This window comes from Chrysemys picta, chromosome 2, assembly GCF_011386835.1.
Source record: "Chrysemys picta bellii isolate R12L10 chromosome 2, ASM1138683v2, whole genome shotgun sequence".
NCBI lineage: Eukaryota > Metazoa > Chordata > Testudines > Emydidae > Chrysemys > Chrysemys picta.
In genome coordinates, this window is record NC_088792.1 from 201,813,352 (window position 1) to 201,833,745 (window position 20,394).

General features: G+C 39.3%; 1 protein-coding gene across 3 annotated transcripts in view; it reads right to left on the reverse strand.

Moving 5' to 3' along the window:
- Positions 1-20,394, reverse strand: part of GNAL (G protein subunit alpha L) — a 325,131-nt gene that overhangs the window by 177,108 nt on the left and 127,629 nt on the right. The window lies entirely within an intron of this gene.

A 20,394-nucleotide genomic window follows, 5' to 3' on the forward strand; every position in this document is an offset into this window, starting at 1 on the left:
AAAACCTTTTTCAAGCCCTCCCCAATCATCTTCTACAAGTCTCTTAACTGAGTGGAGGCAGGAGAGGATCCCACAGCCTGGCAATCAACTATGGAGAGTGGGGAAAAACGGATGGAAATTAGTTTGCTGGCATTCAAGAGTAGTAATTAGGAGGAAATAATATGTAAAGCTATTAAAAATATACTGTACTGATTACAATGACTACAGCCTAGAGACAATGGATATTTTACTAAGTTACTCTTTGGTTAAATAGATTCCCAAGACTGAAATATTACCCACAACTTTCAGACAACATACAGCAGCAATGTCAAGAATTATTTCAATATCTAGCAATATTTTACTTCTGTTGACCTCAGAGCCAGTCAGTCAATAGCTCTATACTCAATATTAATAGTACACTGATGAAATGTGTTTGGGTAGTATAAAAGCCTTACGGATTTAAGTCTGAGATAACCACATTACTCACAAATGGCAAAAAAGACAGTTACCTTTACCATAACTAGTGTTCTTCAAGATGTGTTGCTCATGTCCAAATTAGGTGTGTGTGTTTGCCAAATGCACCGGTGCCAGAAGTTTTTCTCTTAGCATCCATAGGGGAACAGCTTTGGTGCCTTCCGGAGTGGCACCCACATGGTGTGGTATAAGGGGTGCCACCGGCTCCCCCCACCCTCAGTTCCTTCTTGCCGGAACCTCCAACAGTGGGGAAGGAGGGCGGGTTGTGGAATGGACATGAGCAACACATCTTGAAGAACACCAGTTACGGAACAGGTAACTATCTTTTCTTCTTCAAGTGCTTGCTCACGTCCATTCCATATTAGGTGACTCCTTGGAGGTGGGTAGGAGTTCACAGATGTGTAGATTGCAACACAGCTCTGCCGAACCCAGTGTCGTCCCTGGCCTGCTGAGTGATGGCATAATTAGCGGTAAACGTGTGGACAGAAGACCACGTTGCGGCTCTACAGATGTCCTGGATTGGGATGTGCACCAGGAAGGCCCCCGAAGATGTCTGAGCTCTCGTTGAGTGGGCTCTGACAATTGGCAGCGGCGGAACCCCCGCCAGGTTGTAACAGATCCTTATGCATGAAGTGATCCAATTGGAAATCCTCTGCGAGAACACCGGGTGACCCTTCATCCTATCTGCTCTAGCAATGAAGAGTTGAGCTGATCTATGGAAAGGCTTGGTATGTTCTAAGTAAAAAGCTAAGGCCTTTTGGACGGCCAGAGCACGAAGACACCTCTTTTCACTGGTCTTGTGCAGTTTGGGACAGAACACCGGGAGGAAGATGTCCTGGTTCATATGGAAGGTGGAGACCACCTTTGGCAGGAAGGCCTGGTGGGGCCACAGCTGAACCTTGTCTTTGTAGAAGTCTTTGTACGGCGGTCAAGGCTCTAATCTCAGAGACTTGTCTCGTCGATGTCGCCGCCACCAGCAACGCAACCTTCCATGACAGGTGGGAAAAGGAGCAGGAACCCAGTGGCTCAAAGGGTGGGCTGGTGAGCGTAAAGAGGACCAAGTTAAGATCCCGCTGTGGGATGGGAGCCCGTACCTGCAGGAAGAGTCTCTCAAGCCCTCTCAAGACTCTGACCGTCATGTCATGAGAAAACACCATCTGTCCTTGGATCGGCAGGTGAAAAGCAGAAATGGCTGCAAGATGCACTCTAATGGAAGAGTGCTCCAGGCCCTGGTTCCTCCAATGGAGTAGGTAGTCCAGGACAGCCTGTATGGAGGAACACGAGGGAGAGATGCCACGCTGGGACGCCCAGTGGGAAAACCTCGTCCACTTGGCCAGGTAAGTCAGTCTGGTTGAGGGCTTCCTACTTCCCAGGAGGTCCTGTTGGACTCCTTCCGAACAGGTCCGTTCCTCCAGGTTCAGCCACACAGCACCCATGCTGAGAGGCGGAGGGACTCGAGGTTGGGGTGTAGGAGCCAACCGTGGTCCCGTGACAACAGGTCTGATCAGTTGGGCAGGAGCCAGGGAGGGGCTGCTGTCAAGCACGTAAAGGTGCTGAACCAATGTTGGTGAGGCCAAGCACAACAACCTGCGCTTTGTCTCTCTTGATCTTCGCCAGGACCCCGCTGATGAGTGGAATCGGAGGGAACACATACATCAGGCTCCCTGACCACGACAGGAGAAAGGCATTAGAGAGGGAGCCTTTGCTCAGACCTTGCTGAGAACAGAACCGGTGGCACTTCCCGTTCTGTCCACTTGGGGAGTTCCCCACCTTTGGAAGATCATGCAGACTACCTCTGGATGGAGCGACGACTTGTAGTGAGAGGAGAAGTCCCTGTTGAGCTGGTCCACCAACGTATTCTTGATGCCAAGAAGGTGACAAGCTTCCAGATGGATTTCGTGGCTGATGCAGAAATCCCATAGACAGAACGCCTCTCGACAGACAGCTGAAAAGCACGCTCCCACCCCCTCCCTGTTGATGCAGAACTTTGAGGCTGTGTTGTCCGTCAGGACTCATACCACCTTGCCCGACAGGTGGGGCAGGAAAACGCCACACCCCAGCTGGCCTGCTCAGAGCTCTTTGACGTTTATGTGCTACTTCGCCTCCTCGGAGGACCACATGCCCTGTGTCTGGAGGATGCCGAATTGCACACCCCAGCCAAGGTCCGAGGCCTTCGACACCAACTCAATGGAGTGAAGGGGGTTGTCAAACGGAACCCCTTCCACGACTATCTTGTGGTTGGTCCACCATTGCAGCATAAGTGCACACTGCCATGTGGCCCAGCAGCGCAGACAGACCCTGGCTGTAGTCAGAGGGAACATGGAGACTTCTGCGATGAGGTTCATCAGCGTGTGGAACCTGTCCCGCAGCAGGAATGCTCTGGCGCAAGTCGAGTTGAGGATCGTTCTGATGAACTCTATTCTCTGCACTAGCACGAATGTCAACTTTTTGTCATTTACCAGAAGGCCCAGAGAGTGGCACGTGGCTTGAAGTACGGCGACATCCCTTTGGACTCGAGACCTGGAACTGCCCTTGACAAACCAGTTGTTGAGGTACAGGTAGATCTGGACTCACCGCACCCAGCTGTAGCAACCCCTTTACCTCCTGCACGAGGAGACTCTCATGAGAGGGGTCCCTGAAGGGGGACGGGGAAGGCTGGTGGGAAGGGGAGGTAGAAAGGAACTGAAGGGTATAACTCTGTTCCACTGTGCTGAGGACCCATTGGTCCAAGGTTATAGCAGTTCAAGCAGGGAGGAAAAGGGAAAGATGGTTGGAGAACACTGGGACAGATGGATCCAGGGAATAGTCTGGTAGGTCGTCCTCAGGCACACCCTCAAAACGACCGTTTGGCCCCTTGCTTGTTACGGGTTGAGCATAACTGGGCAGAGGGTGGAGGCAGGTGGCTCGGGCAGCGCTTGAAGTCCTTGGCTCGTTTGTGGGGCTGGCCCTGCCGAGGCTGGCTCCCCTGGCTTTGAGGCTGCTGTGGTTTGAACCACTTATGCGCCGGGGCTGGGACATAGAGACCCAGGGTTTTCAGGGTGGTGTGGGAATCCTTGAGGCCATGCAACTTGCTGTCCATTTGCTCTGCAAATAGAGCTTGGCTGTTGAAGGGCATGTCCCGCATTGACTGTTGGGCCTGAGGACAACCCAGAGAGGAGCAGCCAGGAGGCTTGCCACATGGAGATAGCGGAAGCCATAGTGCGGGCAGCAGCAGTTTCTGACACCGCCTGGAGGGCTGCCCTGGCTGTGGTCGTGCCCTCATCAAGGATCACTCGAAACTCCTTCTTGGAAGCCTCGGGGAGTGACCCTTTGAACTTGGCCATGGCTTGCCACAAATTGAATTCATATCAGCCAAGGAGGGCTTGGTGGTTGGCCACTCTCAGCTGAAGGCAGGAAGACAAATAAATCTTACGTCCAAAGAGCCTTACGATCCAGCCTCCTCGAGTATTTATTTTTGGGAGTGGCCCCAGGTTGCCCTTGCCTCTCTTTGTGGTTAACTGCCTCAACCACAAGGGAACTAGGGGCTGGAAGGGAGTATAAGTACTCATGCCCTTTGGTTGACCCAAAGTACTTGCGTTCGGCCCTCTTAGAGATAGGGGCCAAGGAAGAGGGGGTCTGCCACAGGGCATTAATGATTTTGGAAACTCCTTCATGAAGGGGTAGAGCCACCCTGGCAGGAGTCGAGGAGCAGAGGACATCAAACAGAGAGTCCGAGTGCTCTTCCAGTTCCTCTGCCTGAAGCCCCAAGTTGGAAGTGACTCTCTTCAAGAGTGTCTGATGCGCTTCGGCATCATCCAGAGGAACTAGCCTCGTCTGGTGATGACGAGGACAATGCCGGTGTCCCAGAGGGTCTGCGCCAATCCACTGGCAAGCAATGCCTCGAATCCCTTGATTGGTGCCCCGGTATGGGGACCAAAGGGGGCTCCACTGAGCCTGCCTCTCTAGTCCTGAGGCATGATGGCTTTGCGCGGGGCAAGCGATGGCGGGACGTCCCTCTCGATGGGGAACGGTGCCGCTGAAGCAGGGACACATGCATAGGTCCCAAAGCGGGTTTTCCCCAAGACTGGGGTACCGCTGGAACTGGTGTGGGCGGCACCGGTAGCGTCAGGATCTCCTGAGCTGCTTGAAGGGCTATGGGCATCCATGGCACCTGGTTGTGGCCTGTACTGCTATCTGGAGTCGCAGGTGAAGTACAGGATGGGCTGCACTGCTCAACTTGAGCTGGGGCCTGACTTCCTGAAGGGGGCATTGAGCTGCTCAGCACAGGTCGTGTCTCTCCCCCAGCCCTCTCCTTTCTCTTGCGGGAGGTAGGAGATCATCCCTTCACATTCTTCTTCGGCTTCATGACCGGAGCCATGGAAAGAGACTGGTGCTGGCTTGTGGACGGCACCAGCGGAGCACTGTGCACGGACGCCATGGTGCTCGGTGCAGAGTTGGACCGCTGCTCCGGTGCTGGAGTGAGTTCCGACTCCATTAGGAGTGCCCTTAGATGAGTTTCGCACTTCTTCTTCCTGCTAGGTTTAAAGGACTTGCAGATATGGCACTTGTGACTTATGTGCCCTTCGCCGAAGCATCTTCGGCAGCTGGTATGTGGATCGCTGATGGGCATAGGCTGTTTACAGCAATCGCAGGGCTTAAAGCCTAGGGACTGGACCGTTCAGGACTAACAAAGAGTTGAGAATTACTAAGGGGAAAAACTAAGAAACTACTATCTATACAACTATTTTACAGGTTTTAAAAGTTTGCAAGAACAGAGAACGAAACAACGCTAGCCAAAGCAGCAGATGTTTCAGCACCGTCACTAGCGGCAAGAAGGAACTGAGGGTGAGAGGAGCCGGCAGTGCCCCTTATACCGCGCCATGCAGATGCCACTCCAGAGGGCGGCAGAGCCAGTCCCGTACGGATATCACTGAGGGAAAAACTTCCTGCACTGGTGCTTGTGGCGAGCACACACACCTAATATGGAATGGACATGAGCAAGCAAGAAGAAGAATTTTAGTTTATGCAGGTAATCTCAAATGAGAGCCAATAAAAATTTACCATGCCACATCTATCATTTATTTTATGCCATATGGTTCACAGAAAAATTATTTTAGAACTATTTTAGGAATGAGTTTTTAAAAGTGTATTGGTACTATTGTTCACCCCTCTGCTTGCAAAACCTACAAGACTGTCAGGTTAAAAATCCTACATCTGAAAAAGATTTTCAACTTGCTACAAACAGAGATCTTATTTTCACTATTTATGAACTTGGCTTATTATTTTGCCACTGTTTTAATCAAAATATACAAACACTATCAATTTCTTTCTTTTAAATTACAAAAAAAAAATCTACTCAGGTGCATAATCAGGACCTCCTGAACTAACAGAACACTGCAATATTTGGGTTGACAACACTGAAATCCTTTAAAAATTCCAACATAAGGAGGACATTTTAAAGTGTCAGGGAATTTCTTCTGATTTTAGCATCTGTAATTTTTTTAAACAAATCCTACATTTTAAGCCAAATGTGACCGTCTCTCTTTCAAGCACTTCTGCAAAAAGAATCAGATAATATCAGCTTCCATGGTTGTGACTAACAGACTATTTTGAACTCATTTTGGAATGTTATAATTTTCAGATAACTTTCATTTTGCCATTGGTTGAGTTCTTTTCAATTGGCCACTTTTATATTTTTATTCCAGTCTCATCAAGGTTAAGGAATTTTTTCATAAGTTTGTGACACATAGACTAATATCAATACTATTTTACTTTTTAAAATACAAGTAAATATATTTACTTTTAATAAATATAAATCTAATTTTTACAAAAATGTTTCTTTACATGCTGTGGAAAGATAATTGGCCTAGTTTGCTTATGCCAATGCAATACACCAGATTTTAGAGCGGTGATTATGGCAACTCAGAGTTGGAATGACAAAATCATCAGACTGAAAACAAAAAACAAAAATATACTGTTAGATGCAGAGAAATGCTTAATATGCATCAATAAAATAAATTTTCATTATTCAAGCATTCAAATAAGACACTGTGCTTTGTGAAGATGGAGATAGTTCTCGATCAGTCTTTTTAGGATAGTCAATCAGAATTAAAGTGGATGAAATGTAAGTTTCTACTTCCTCTCAGTATTCAATGATGGACAAGATAAGAAATCATCTAAAGATGAAGCTAACATGAACACAGATATTAGAAGTCACATTTTATCATTGTTAGTAACAGACGGAAGGTGAAAACTTCAACTCCAAAGCTATACAAGTCTGTATCAAGGCCAAATGTTAAAACAGGTCATATTTTCTCTTAATTCATTTTCTAAAGAGCATATTTGCCTGGTTAAACTTTATGAATTTGACTCTCAGATATCTCTAACTGATATTAAACTCTGTGTTTCCTACAATGGTCTATGACTTGTGGGACTTCCCAAAGTTATACTGCTTTTATGTGTGCATAAAACACACTTTAAAAATTGTTTGAAACTCTCATTGAGAATAATTTTCCTTCTAGCCACAGGCAATCATTTACTGTCAGGTATCAGCCTGCACTAAAAGAATACATGGAGATATAAATGTTCCATAATACATTTTCCCAGCTCATGAAAACAGAAGTATTAAATGCTCTTGGGTAAGAACAGGCTGGTATTATATGCCCTCTAACAGCAGCTATGTTCTACCGCAGGGGTCGGCAACCTTTCAGAAGTGGTCTGCCGAGCCTTCATTTATTCACGCTAATTTAAGATTTCAGGTGCCAGTAATACATTTTAACGTTTTTAGAAGGTCTCTTATATATAATATATAACTAAACTATTGTTGTATGTAAAGTAAATAAGGATTTTAAAATGTTTAAGAAGCTTCATTTAAAATTAAATGAAATGCAGAGCCCCCCCGGACCGGTGACCAGGACCCGGGCAGTGTGAGTGCCACTGAAAATTAGCTCATGTGCCACCTTTGGCATGCATGCCATAGGTTGCCTACCCCTGTTCTGCCGGAATACTGAAATGGTTGACCTACAGGGCATCTCTCACTGGTGCAGGAGAATGAACTTTCACAAAAGCTGGAGCTGAGATATAGTTGGTTAGTCTATTAAAAAAAAAAATCAAGATGAATGTCCCAGTGTGCCATTTAATGAAGCTTTATCCTCACCCAATATCCACAAGTGCAGTATTATACTGGTTTATAGGCTGTAACATGGTATGTAGAAATATCTTTTTCTTTTATGGCTAACTGACCATATATGTAGTGTTCGTATATATCTAATATGTCTTCTGTTGGGTGACATACCATACCAATACAGAGGGACAGGCTTGATGGTCTCCACAGTAATAGGTCTTTTCAGCCTGTAGTTATATAGTAAGGTCTACAAAGAACAGTTTTCTGTTATACAAAATCTGCACAACTAGACCTGTGGCATGCTGTATTTTGTAGCCCATAAAGGTTAATAAGTGACCTATTTTAAAAAGATGCTAAACTAACCCTGTGTTATTTAAAGATCACATTAATGCTTAGTTTAGGAATAGCTGCTGCTAATAGAGCAATATTTCCATTCTGGAGAAGCAAGAATAAAACAGATATATTTGCACTTCCATCTCTCAACCATACTCCACAGACCAGACTTCAAACCCAAAACCAAAAATAGTAAAGTTAATATTTTGCACCTTTTTGTCAGGGACTGAAGGATTTCCCCTGAGTCTTGGTCTTTCCAAGAATCTTGGTTTGGCTATAATCTAAGTACTCCCCTCACCCATTCTCAGCCCAAATGAGCAAGATGACTCAGCATCTGACACACTGTTTTAAAAAAAATGAAAAAATACTCAGGAAAAAGATATGGTGTAGGAAAGAGGAGAAGGAGATACTATTTACATAATGTAAACACCGGGAAATGTACACACCTGGTAAGAGCGTAAATGAGTTAGACTTTCAGTTGGTTAAAACAATGCCCTCATGTTTTGGCATCTATTTCACCAACTACCAGCAAGAACCCACCCAAACAACATTGGGAAAAACAGCCAAAAAATAGAACGCATTGTCTGAGTTCACTCAGTCAATAAGTACAGCAAACAAAGAGTGCTCAAAGCAAACCAGCACTCCCGACAGCAGTAAGAGCATGGAACTCCCCCAGCACTCTCACTGACAACCAGAGCTGTGGCCTGTCTCCTGATTCCATAAAATCATCCTGAATTAATTTTTTTTAAAATTTCTATTGGGTGTTTGGAAGCCTAAAAACCCATGTGTAATATAAAAACAACACCAAATTATAAGAATTCCAAGCTCTTTAAAAAAAAGATGACCAAGGTCATGGGAAAACTAAGAACCTGTCAAATTTGGATGGTACCAGAGCAGGTCAAAGTCATAACATTATCTATGTAATTTATTAATATTTATGGTACAAACATGAGCTAAGATTGGTATTAGCTATGGCATTTGCTAATATTTATGATATAAGCAGCATACCACTCCTAATTATTACACAACCAAAAAAGGATGGGGTACCTTTAATTAGATGATGCCCCAAATAAGTATGATCGGATGAGATATGTCATCAAATTCATTCTATTTTTTCTAAAATCCACTGTCAAGCTCCATTTTTCTTTTCTATTTAATATACTTGTTGCTGGAAAAAATAAAAGGAAAAAAAATCAAATCCTAGAGTAGTAAGATGTACCAGACTCTCTATTGACGGAAATTTTCCTTGCCTGTGTATTTTCTTGCTTTGAGATCTTCTATTCCAATCCAGACAATTACATAGAGTTCTACCCAGACAGCAACTGAAGTAAGTCATCTCTTTACCAATAGAAAGATACAGATATAAAGGGCATGCCAGCTCTGAGACTTCCATTGAAAACTTCAAAAGGAACACTCTAAAGTTGAAGTCTGTATAACTCTCAAATTCTAAAATCTAATTTTAAATCAGAAGTGAGTGAAACTAATTGATTCACTGGTACACTAGATTTCAAAGAAAAAATAAAAAGGGAAAAAATAATTTCTTCTCTTCACTCCTATAAACTAGTCCAGATGTTTGGGAGATCCCTAACAGTGAACTAATATACTAAGAACCAAATTTTCCGAAGTACTTACTAATTTTGTGGGTCTAGCTTCCAACACATAGGACAGTATTTTCAGAGGTGTGATGCACCCACAACTCCAATTAAACCAATGTAAGTGGCAGATGCTCAGCACTTCTGAACAGCTATAGTGCATAGCTTCCTAAGCACTATCTCCCAGGTGATTGTCTTTCAAGCCTTTCTTCTTTCAGAGACCCCACTGATATGATTGAGTATACTTTAAAAGCCTCTAGAACAGGGATTGGCAACCTTTGTATAGTGGGGGTGCTGAGAACCATTGAAACAAACTGTAAACCCCTGGTTATAATGGAAACCACTTCAAGTCAGCGGGTGTGGCAGCACCCCCAGCACTCCTAGTTCCAGCTCTTTTGCCTAGAAGGCCATAGAGGAGGCAGACAGCTGTTAGGTTGGTGTGAGTAAGAGGACAGAAAGGTGACCCTAGGAATGGGGAAGGTCAGGGGGCCATTTCAAACCTTGAGATGGATCCCAGGTTAGTGACCCCTTTTCCACAACGGGATCCTTCAGAGTCAGAGCTCCCCTCCCCCCCGCCACACGCACCCAGTTCAGGCAGAAAGGCCCTTGCTGATCTACTCTCTGAGTGAAATTAACTAGTTTGCCATTTTTCAATTCAATCCAGGTAACCTGAGAGTATTTAGTGGATATCATATTTCTTTGCCAGCAATACAAAATTCCTCCTCACTCACCATAACATACAAATATATTTAACTTTTCTTCGTCTTCACCATTTCTTGTTGCAGTTTTAATGTGGCAGTGAGCCAATTTTTGGGAGTGGATCTGTTTTATACAGAGAGATCCCTCAAAAGTGTTTTACAGCTTTCTAATTCTCCATACTGTGAAAAAGCTTTGAGAAAGTGAAACTGATTTGCTTGAGCTTTCATCACAGCACATAGGTCATTTAGCAGAGCACAGGCAGAAGGGACATAGATAAACAGAGGAGAGAAAACAATGGAGAAAAGCAAATTTCAAAAATATTTTAATAGTGAGCAGAGGAGTTCTCAACCAGCAACCCCTTCCTTATTTCTGCTCCTTTTGTCAATCTACAGTATTCTTTCCCACAAACCACATGTTCTGAATCATTTAAGACCTAAACTGACATAAAAATAACACATGTTCCGCTGCTTGCAGCATTTCCCCAAGGGAGATCAAAAAGTTCAAAACATTTTTTTCAAGTGACAGAACAACAGGAACGCAAGAGAAAAAATTGTGACATCATGGTATTTTTAAACATCATATTTCTCTAAAAAGAATAAGGGTTATTAGCAATGGCCTTCTCCAACGTTAGAGGAGACTAATTTCCAAAAAATGTAAGTAACAATGAGCAGATTTGAAAGTACAGAAATCAACCAATTAACAATGGCTAGTTTAAATACCTATTTATAATATAAATAAAACTAAAAGACAATGTATTTATAGTATACATGTTCCTAAAGTCCTGTTTAGGTTTCTGTAAAGAGCTGCTTGGAAACTTGGGGGGGAGAGGGAAAATCTATATAAATTTCACCCTACATATTATCTGTTTTTCCTTTTGTTTTAATTACTAAGTATTTTTACATGAAAAACAGAATCTCTGCTCCTCAGCTGGTTCATCCTGTTCTTTATTTCCCAACTCTTCTGTCGTCTTCTGTTCATAATATAGTAATTCACCCATCAACGGAGGCCTCATCAACACTAGAAAGATGACCCATTGCTGACAATGGACATCAGCTATGGGTGAAGCTGAACGAGAGCTGAACAAAGTTTTGCGTAAGTGTATCAAAGACAATATTCAGAACCATTTCAAGAAGAGGTTAAAATCTCACCAAGTTCTAAAAAATAACTCATGGTTCAGAATTAAAGCTGTTTTGGAGAGATGACTATACATTTGTTTCTTTGTAATTGATAATAATAAGCTTACTATGTGGACAGATTTAAATGGCCATTAACTATTCATTTTCTTGCTCTTAGGTGCTTGGGTCTTATAAGTAACATGATAGGTAAGTATACTGTTGTTATTTTAGAACCTTTCACTGCTTTCTGAAACAAAATTTTTGTTTCCTAAGTGTTTTTAATTATTTTTCCTTTTGTAAAGGTAAAAATTAAGTTCTAAATTTTAAATAAATGGGATGGAGTAGTCTGCAGATTATTAAATTAAAGGTGTGACCAGAATGATCAAGATAATAGTGATTAGAAACTAACATCCATAATCCCCCAGTTAGTTTGAAATTGTTATGTGAAACATCCATCGGTGGGCTATTAGCCAAAATGGTCAGGGATGCAATCCCATGTTCCGTGTGTCCCTAAACCAATGTTTCTCAAATGCGGCCACCAGGGGATTTTTCTGCAGCCAGGACAGTCTCCTGGGCAGAGATTTGGGGGGGTGGGAGGGAAGGGGGAAGGAGGGGCGGCAGCAGCAGCCCCTGCCTACAGCACCCAGTTGTGGCTCCTGGATGCACTCCCTTGAGTGCCGCTAGCCAGGGATTGGCACCCTGCACCACACAGCCTCCAGGGGCTCCGGGCAGCACCTCTGCAGATATGTGGGCTACAACAGGGCTACACACAGGGGCAGGGCTCTGGTCCAATTGTGCATTATTAATTGCAGGATTGGGGCCCATGTGTGTAAATCTCTTAAGGCCTGATTTATCACCCATTGAAGTCAGAGCCTCCCATTGACTTCTATGGGCATGGGATTGTACCCAAAGAGAGCAGTAGAAAAAAGCACAATTGCACATAAGCAATACATCACTCAAAGCAACACATCTTGCTTTAGTGATTGTAGAATACATTCCACCAGGTTTTTCTCTTCTCTGTCAGTTTTAGTGAGGGAGACTCTAGTTTAGTTTTCAAGTAATGGAAATTTCTTAATTATTTACTATTTATGAAAACTGCACATTGCAAAAGTCAAAACGTATCCAATCTAGCGACATTTATAAAGCATTTATCACTGTGGGACTGTACCTGAGTACTGCATTTGGATTACAGTAGAACTCTTTTTAAAAAAAAATCAAGTAATTGGAGTTTGAGAAATTCATAACATTGAACAACTCATAAAATTGAACATCTCAAAATTACATTAAGTAAGATGCATAAGCTAATTTATTAATTGTTCAATGAGCACGCTAATAACAAACAATAACAAATGTAATGATGTGCCTGTTATAATCTTGCTTTGCTCACTGCTCAAGTACATACACTGGTATCTTGCTGATTGAGGGATAAAAATAGTTCATATAACCGATTATTCCCAAGATTCATAAAATCAGGGCTGTTAGTGATGCTACCCTTAGGTAGCAAGTAAAGTCTATTTATGTTCCAAATTTTATGAAAATTCATTTTCATTTGCAGACAAAGGGACACAAAAAATTAGATATCTTGCAAAATTTTCAAGAAAAATATTGTTTTAATTACAAAAAGAGTAATTTATTCAAGCTTTTCTAGATTTCAGTGTAATTTAATCCTAAAACTGAATGCATGAGGATTTTCCCCATCCCATTCTTCCTTAAAGTTACAAAAGGGATAAAAGTTAGCCTTGACTATGGACAGGCTAACCACTTCTTCTCAGTACATCACTGCTTGCAGAAGATAGAACCTGGTCATCTAAGCTGAAGGAAGAACTCTGGTAGCTGCCAGCTACTGAATGGTCCTTACATTACTTAAGGTACAGCCACAGGTCAATGGAGGGCAGAATGTTCATATTAAGAGAGCCCTGTCCTATTCTCATCCATAGTGTCCTCTGCTAGTCCCACTCAAGTCAATGGAAAAATACACCCACTGTCCTGAATGAGCAAAATTCAGCCCATAATGCCTATTTATATGTAAATATAGCTTAAAATTAGGGTAGATTCTGAGCAAAGTCACATGACAGAAAATGCTGTAAAGATAGAGCTGGTGATGGAACTGTTTTTGTTCTTTGGGAAAACCATCCACCTCTACCTAAATTCATTTTTCATCATTTCTCCCACCATGCCCCCTACCCAGAATTTTAGTTCTACAAATAAAAATATTTTAACCCCCAAATACTGACTGTGCTACTGCATTATTTCATATAGTTTTCTCAACTAACATTTTACAAGAAAATATAACCTGATCAAGTCAGCTATTTTTAATCTAGGGTATGTTGTTGGGTATTTGCCTGACTCTTAGAAAACAGGCTGTAAACAGAGGAACAAAAACAAAACTAATGTCAGGTAATTTCAGTAGACTACACCAGTAGCATGTTTAATAGAACTACATTAGTCCATGGTAATAAAAGGCACTACTATGAAATATCCTTTCAGCTAGATAGTTAAAATTGTAAAACTGCATCAGAGTGATGATGTATAAGGCAAGGAGGACAAACTGTAAATATTATTTCAATATTTGGACTATCAGGATCTATAATTTAAACAGAATGATGTTTAGTTAAATAATTCAATGCATTCATTGTTTTAGCATCACAGTGACAACCCTGTAAGTTAAGGCTGAAAAGACACTTTTCCCTCTATGGTTTCTGTTAATAATATACTCAAATACTTTTTGGGATGAATATTTCTCATCTTATGCTGGAAAGCTGCATAAAAATAGTATAAATAGATGGGAAGACAAGAGGGGAAGGTTGATCTTTTTTGTATTATAATAATTCAAAGCTGTATTTACTTTTCACAATATTGAGATGGGGAAGATGCCAAAACCAAACATGGAATTCAAAACCTATATCAAACTCTACCCCTCCCTGCCCAACTCTTCTCTCTCCTCTCACTAATTGTGACTCCACTGAGAGATGATGCCTGTGTTTGTCTACGGCTCCCTGCCAGAGCTTTACCCAGGCAAACCATTGGGGGCCTAAGTAGTTTGCCATTTCTCTCCTTCAGCAGAAAAATGTTATTTTTTTAAAATAACAATTGCTAGCTGTTGTGGCCTGGAGACTTTAACTGTAATGAATGTGCTGTATTAACTCTTCTGAATAATTTCAATGAGGCTGGAGGGGAGACGAAATGTATTGCTTTATTTCCATTCTGCATAGTATCTAAATCAACCCAAGATCAGGTTTACTTTTCCAAGCTTGAACATAATATAAATAATGCCTTCATCTTAAAGGAAAGAAAAGCATTTAAATAAGGGAAATTTATTTGTAAACAAGAAAGCTTGGGATTCATTAAGGGAACTATATATTATAGTCAAGTTAAATTTTAATGCTCAGGTGCCTTGATCTATAAAAATGGAATCTTCATCAAGCAATGAACATTTAAAAAAATAAAATCAGATTTGGATATTACTGGTGCACTACGACTGTAACATTCAAGGCTTTCATTTTCAATATGGCCTTGCAAATAAACTATCCTTGTTTAATTTTGTATTAAAAACAATATGCTAACATTTCTTTTGATTCTCTCCCAAAGTACTGATGACCACCTAACAATATTACAATAAGCAGTAAGTAACAAAAAAAATTAAAGTATGTACTTGCTCTCATACATGTGACATGCCCACTCAGTGTCCTTATACATCAACTAATTAGAGCAACTAAGACTCAGTGTATTAAGCTAATGGAAACCAGACACATCTACACTAAATCTGTATGCATACATGTACTAGAGGAAAGGAAGCACCAGAAATCCAACTTCAGTGTCAGTTACTAATTAATTGTTAGTCTGTATCACAAAACAAGTGCTATTGGAATCACAAAGAAATCTCATGCTGTTACATCATTGCTACTTTTTTCCAAATATCCACTTTATTTCCATCCCAGTTCTCCTCACAATGTTCACTTTTGTGCAAAAGAAAAAAAAAGTTGTTACCAATTGCATTCATATGTATATTATTTTTCCACATCCTAAGTGTCCCTTTTCAATATCCTCCTCCTCTAGTTTTGGAAGCGTTAATCCAAGGCACTTTCTTTCCATATTTGAGAAATAATACATTTAAGAAAAAAACAAAAACAATGTATTGTTAAAGTTTCAGTCTAGATCTTAGAATCTGAAGAAACCCAAAAGATATCATTCTTTAACTTTAAAGAGCAACTAGGTTTTTAAATGTTGACTTGGTACTGCTGCAGTACTTATAATGTGATGCTCAGAGGTAATTATAAGACTTTTTACCTCCATCAAAAATAGTAAATAAATCCCTAAAGTAAAGTTATTAAGAGAGGTAACAAAGCAAACTCAAACCAAGCCATGTTTGCCAATATTCACATATTTTTTCCATCTATTTTGATCTTTTAGTGTGGTACATTTTCTCATACCTAAAGAACATGAAAATACTACAAACCATATTAAAAAAACCACATATATAAGATGGTATTATTACACCATTCCTTTGGGGGTTAGATCAAGCATGAGTTACAGGAAAAAATAAACATTCTGAGGCCAATTAGGGTGTTAACTAACCGAGTGACACCAATTTTTTTTAACCATTTATGGACTTATTTATATAGTGGTTTTCATTTTTTATTTAGGTACTTATTTGGGATACAACTTTTGCTACACCTGGGCCTAATTCTACACTCTTTACTCAAGCAAAATGAGTTCAATACTTGTTACATATATTGTGTCTGTCAACAATTGCTAGACTATACTAGCTCTGAATAAGGTTTACTAGCACTGTTTTAAATGATATGATAAAACGCCTAAAGAATGTCTATGTAATTTTTAAACTTGACCACAAATATTTTCCTGTTTTTTTTAAAAGGTATCAACATACAATGTTGATTTTTAGGGGAAAAACTGAAATGATGCTGTGAAAACCTCAAACTACAATATCCAAGTAAAGTGCAATACACTAAAAATACAGATAATTTTAAATATTTTTACTGTCAATATCTTCATTAATAGTTTGCTTTTAAAGGACTGCATTTGAGAGCAGTTTACAGATCATTACACAACTACGTGTTCTAAAACTGTATTTTAGACTAGCATTCTAAATTCATCACATTTCTCTTTAGAGAGAAAGAACAATTTTCTGCTTAAAAAAGGTTTAACAAAGTGCTTCATATCTCTAACAGTATTAGAAATTTTTAAAAAGTGAGGAAAACATTCTTTTGAGAGCCCTAACATAGGAATTTGCTAAATAGCACCATCATTAATGTTTACATGTTTTCTACATTAATCAGTGATTCAGTCTGATTAGCTACTAAAGTAACATCAGGAAACACTTGACCACTCAGTTATAATTACTATACACAGTTTCTCCACTACCTGTTATATGCATACCTAGAGTTGAGTTAAACATTCTGTGGAATAGAAACAAGTGTATATATTTAGAAAAAGAGCTTAAAACTACTTTAAAGATCTAAGGAAAGCAAAGGAAAAAGGCAACTTGTGGCAAGCAAGTTTGTAGTGCCTATTACATTCAAATATTTCATTGAAGTTCAATAGTCTTTAACAAATACATGCTTATATAATACATCATGTTTTTTCCACAGCTAGTAGCATAATATGCCCTTAATATGTTCACTCTGCTTCACAAAGGGCAAAAAAAAAACATCAATACAGGATTTAAAATGGCACAAGTCAATTCCTGTTAACTTTAACAAATATCAGTCAACACTTTGCCAAAAAATAAAATAAAAATCCTCTCCTAAATACACCACAGATGTTTCTACTTCAGCTGTAAAATCCCTGTGCAGATGCTATACTTAACAGCAGTATAAGAATAATAGTATTAGACTCATTTAATGCAGCTGTAAAAAAACTGAACATATAATATATACATTAAGTAAATATTTTGACAGTTTCTTCCTTTTCTTTGATTATGTAAAGTCCTGCAAAAATATAATAGTCAAAATATATTATTAATATTCATAAAGTTATGCAAAAATATACCTACAGATTACAATAATGAAGCAATGTGTTATTGAATGCTGTCCGTCAGCCCAAGGTAATTTTTTTGGTAAAAATATGTGAACATTTAGTAACGTATATGTATAGCCTCACGATTTTAATCAAAATTAATGAAAGACAACACTAAAATAGGAAATTGGAGATAAATTAGCAAGCAAACAAAAACCTTAAGACAACTTCACTAAGCAAAATTAAACATTTTAACATGGAAAATTATATATTTCTGCAAAAATACTATGGAGGTACACTGAGGAATTTAAAGATATTACAAAGCAATTTACTCTTTAAAATTAAAAGAATGTTTACAGCACTAGTGAGGTTAGATCTTCTGCAGTTATTTTAACAGATAAATAAAAGAGAAATCTCTTAACAACATGTAGATTAAAAAACAAAACAAAATAAAACAAAAAAGCCCCAACCACCCCACCCCCACCTCATGCTAGTCCTTTGTCTGAAGATGAAATCCTGGCCCCATAAAAGTCAATGGAATTTTTGTCACTGACTTCCAATGGGGCCAAGATTTCAATCTGAGAAAATAAATTTGTTTTCAATGCACTTCTTTTATGAAGACAGTTTTCAAAATTAGAACCACGATTAATTCATGTAATTTAAATAAGCATATCCAAGTATATCCAGTGTATCATAAATATACCTAAACTATTCTCCAAAAAGTTTTGGCCCTGTTGTGCCATCCGGACAGTACAGTCCTTTCATCACATTTTACATGTAATTTATTTGAAATTCATATTACACTAGAAAAAAAATGTATATCAAAGACTAGACATTGATAAATATCTAAAAATGTTTGGTAAGTTTTTAGTGATTACTGAGACTTCTTTTATTGTGCTAATAAATTTAAAATATACTGATTGAAATCCTTGCCTGATTGAAATCAAAGGCAGAACTCCGATTAATTTCGATTGGACCAAGGTTTAACCCGTATCTTCAGAAATTAAAAGAAATAAAGTAAATATTATTTATATATATTAACTATTATAACATCCATACTAGTAAAAACTTGACTAGCATTTCCATCATTAAAAAAAGAGTCATCTTCTCAAATGTGATAAAGTAACATATTACACTGCAAATGTAACACCTGACCAAACACTGAGTTTAGTGATTTTTTTTCTTTGTGCAGTTTTAAGTGGACCCGATAGAATATATCCATGATTTATTGATTTATCAAATATTTAGATTGGCTTTCCTGGTTCAAAAGGCCATATTCCATATTTCTAATGTTAATTACAGAATTACTAAAACTTAACAGAAGATGTATAATTGAATATCCTCCATGGTACAGTACTTGTTTTAATATCAGTCCTTATTTAAAAAATGGGTCAAATGCTATGCCAGTAGAAAACATTATTTTACTCCAAGTTACAAACTTTGGACCTTATCCTTCTTCCACTGAGGTCAATGACAAAACTCCTTTTGACTTATGTTACAGTAGAATCAAGCCCAAAAGCATGGATTTTTCAATCTCAGAGCAAGTCTACGTTACAAAATTAAGTCAACCTAAGTTACGTCGACGTACAGCCACTGCAGTAGCTTTTGCATGTTCACGCTATGCTCCTCGTGTCAGTGGTGTGTCTCCTCACCAGGAGCGCTTGCACCGATTTAACTGTCAGTGTAGGGCATTGTGGGACAGCTTCTGAAAGGCAGCAAGTTGATGCAAGCAATGCAGTGACTACACTACATCGACCTAAGTGCTGCATCTCTCATGGTGATGGAATTATTAAGTCAGTGCAGTGGGTGAGTTACATCAGTGGGAGCTACATGTTAGTCTAGATGTTTACAGAGTTAGGTCGATATAAACTGCCTTACATCGACCTAACTCTATAATGTAGACCAGGCCTCAGTCTTACTCACATAATTCCCTGGAAGCAGAACCATATTAAAATTATAAAAGGAATTACCTAGCTAAAATGTAGATATGTTAAAAGTACTAAATCAAGGAAAAACAAAAAATGTATTTGCTTTCCCTCTAAATCAGCATTCGTTTTCTTCTTTATTTTTTGAGTACAATTCTTATTTTTATACAGCTATGTCACACCATTTCAAATGTTTCTTTCTAAAAGACAGTTTAATCTAAAAACAATAAATTGTCCTGCACTCCTTAACTTTTCTTAAAATCAAAGTAGATTTAGAGCCCATATGGAAATTAACATATATTAGTTATTCCAACCAAAATTTCCAGTTGAACCTGCCAGTGAGCCAGGTTTGCTAATATGTAAGGCTTTGTAGAGTCAACAATTACTCAAATTTGCACTTTTATCCTTATTAATGTAGACATATACTGTGTGTGACTGACTGAGAGAGAGACAGAGAAAAAATATAGAACAAGTCTGAAGATAAACAAAAGTAAAAATGCCACACTTTAGCCCACTTTAAGACATGGAAAAAGAGATTCACTTATGAAGACTCGCAAAGGATGCTGTGTATTAATTTATTTTATACAAATTATTAAGGGGCAATATTAAAGAAAAATAAATGAAAAACCAAAGAAGAAATCAAATGCTAAAGTGAGTGAAATAAACTTCAGAACTCAAACATAAATCAAAGACTATTTAAGTCAACCTCAAATTCCATTTCAAAAAGGACTTTGTCATTTTCAGTAACTCATATCCACCAAGTGAACAATCATACAGTATGTGGGCGTACCCTGCAGTTGCAGCTTTCTCAGCAACTGAGTTCTATGTTAAATTGTAACTCTACAAGATGTCTGATTATTTATTTATTTAATATTGAACCTTCAAAGCACTAGATTTATCAGAGGCAACAAAACCACACACCAGAGTGTGTTAGTAATATATTAAAGAAACAAGTATTTTCCCCCTCCATGCATTTCCACCTGCAAGTTAAACTGGCTTGAACAGCCTGAAGACACCCTATAGTAAATGACTGCTTTGGCAATACTGACAATAGGAACAACTCATAAGCTTTTAACCAATGACAGAAAAAATTATTCAGTCTTCATTGTATCCAAAACAAACTGCTATTGATATCCACATTTTAGAATTAATTTAAAAATGTACTATTATAGACAATAAAACTCTACTAATACTCAAAA